The sequence below is a fragment of the Lactuca virosa genome, chromosome 4, assembly GCF_052849685.1.
Source record: "Lactuca virosa cultivar CGN04683 chromosome 4, Lactuca_virosa_CGN04683_v6, whole genome shotgun sequence".
Lineage (NCBI taxonomy): Eukaryota > Viridiplantae > Streptophyta > Magnoliopsida > Asterales > Asteraceae > Lactuca > Lactuca virosa.
This window is the reverse complement of record NC_136429.1, coordinates 419,339,322-419,342,119: the sequence shown is the minus strand read 5'-3', so window position 1 is coordinate 419,342,119 and position 2,798 is coordinate 419,339,322.

Here is a 2,798-nt window from a genome sequence, read left to right as displayed (position 1 = left end):
AATATTTATATATTTTTTGGATTAATAGATTATTATGTATTCGTATAAATAAATTAAGCCATAGTCTATCAAATATATCAAACCGATAACAAACCCCAATTCGGTTCAATCGCTCATACTACTTATTGTAAGTGGAAAGTGGAAAAAAGATTGGGCAAAGTTGAGTGGTTTAAACTTTAAAGCAGATAGAAGTTTGTGGTGGGTCAAAAACAGCTTGACGGTTGGATTGACATATAAAGTAATTGAAATCTTAAATATGATTATAAAGGTAATGATTGAGTTTCCTTCAATACAACAATTTAACGAAGTTGTAAATATTTGAGTTTGTTAGTTAAACCGTTTAACGTAATCATTTTAGCTCATCCTAATTCAAATTAACTCACTCTCATCCTAACTACAATTACCAACCAAAATCAAATGACAGCCGGAGGAACTTGGGGGACCCATAATTTGCCTTTGTGTACAATGCATGGGGGAAAGGAGTAGTCCCAAAAGAAAAGAAGAAAGGGAAAAGAAAAGTAGTCCACAAGTTTTTAAAAGTTGAAACCCCGAATATATTCTTCCGTCGCTGGGAAGTAAATAAAGTTTATATATATATATATATATATATATATATATATATATATATATATATATATATATATATATATATATATATATATAGAGAGAGAGAGAGAGAGAGAGAGAGATGTAAGTTCAATTGAGAAAATAAAAAATGTTGAGAATTGGGGAATCATTCTCAGCCACTTATTTATTTTTGCCGCAAAAGCCCCCGTCGTACCAGCGGAAATAGAAAAGGAATACACATGTGTTTTCCAACAAAAATGTTTCCTTAAACTATGATAATCATTATCTTAATATATACAAAAACATAGTTTTTTTTTTCGTTTTTTAAATTTTATGAAACATATCAAATCTGTCACACCCCGGCCGTCGGCGGAAACACTGGGTGGTGCAACGTCATACATTGTATCACGGTTATATAACATACACTGAACAATACTAAGAATTTTATAAAATACATACCTTTATTGATGGTTGAAAGTTACATTATTGTTTTTCTAGAACCTATTACATAATATCCGACTATTGTATACTTATTAATGAACAGAAAGGGTAATAGTAAAACTTCTCTTGTTCGAATAACATACCAGCTTTATCAAGTTCCTGAAAACATATGCATTTGAAAATACGTCAACATAAAGTTGGTGAGTCCACAGGTTTTGACTCCATATAAAAATAATACATTTTCCAGGTTCAAAAGTATAGTTTTGAAAGTATCATTTTGACTCTCCAACGTTTAGTAGATATATTAGGTATAATAGTTTACTTATCAAATAAGTGATATACCTAAACGTTCCATGTACCTAGGGTATAAGTATGGGGAAACTTATACTTAACATTTATACTTGTATAACGACAAAGTATAATGTTTCTAATAATTTGCTACTATGAGTCTGTAACCGCTGTTATGACATACAATGCATCTGATAGATCTCACTCATGCTTTGCATGAGGACAACCCGCTCATGATTTCCATGAGGATTTCCACAACATATACTCAATACCGAACGCTTCATCGACGCCGGAACAAATAAAAGGGTTACACATTTCTGAGAGAAACTGTTTGCGATTTTGCAAGAATTGACGCAGACATTCACACCGCACTTGCTCAGAAGTTTAACCTTCCACCTCTTGATCCTGCCCCAATGCTGACTGAAGGTTTTCAAGAAAGATCTCTTGGAGCAACAAACTTCCCAGATCTTGGAGTCATTTTCAAACGCAAAAATGATGAAATTAAATATTTCATTCCTATGACTGCCATGCATCGTCTCACTCGGAAGCAACTTGAACTAACTCAAACCGCAGTTCATAAGTCAAAACACACAACTGCTGAAGTCAAGTTTGAGATTTCAAGAAGGATCACCAGGATTGGAGAAGTAAGAAAGTTCTGGTGGATTCTCATCAAGTTCCTAAAGCTTGACAAATAAAAGGAAGTTGAAGAGGTCACTTAGGGAAAAATTGTTGAAACATTAAAGTGACCCTCTTAAATTTAATCCAAACCGCAGTCACTTCCTTATCCGCAACCATTCTCTCATCCGCAGTCAAGATCAGCAACCGCAGTCATCAGCATTTAGTCTTAGTCTTTTATCTGTTTCTCTTATTGTACTTTCCTTTATCCAATGTGCCTTGCATGGCAACTTTAAACAGATAGGATCCTTTGTAACCTTTGAGACTCTATAAAAAGGAGTTCTCTCTTTCTGAAAAAATATCTATCAATCTACGCATCTTTCTTTCTAAAAAAAAGGGAGAGAATGTTGGAGCATGGAAATGTTCTACAGATAATGAGTGATAGTTAGGTTGTATTTTTCCCTTTATTGTATTGTTGGTGTATTTGTCTCACCCTCATATATAAAGGGAGAGATGGTCATTTCTTACTATGCACATTTTCTAAAATGTAATCTCTAGAGAGAGAAAGTGGTGGGATTTCTCCCATCCAGGGAGAGTTTCTTTCTCCCATCAATGTTCTTCATGAAATATATTTTATCTCTCTTTCTTTCTCATCTTCTAAGAATTCTCATCATGTTCTTCATATTTTTATATTTTGATACACGATAAATCTCAAGAATATTCTTCCGCAATCACCGTTCGTATAAAAATGGGTTCCTACAAAAGGACAGTTCGTCACTCGCTTAAGTAGGGTTGTAGCTAGCAATCACGAGTGGGGCTGTCAGCTCGTATATTATTCATACACGACTTCCTCACTCACACAGGATTAACGGTTACAGGTCAGACTG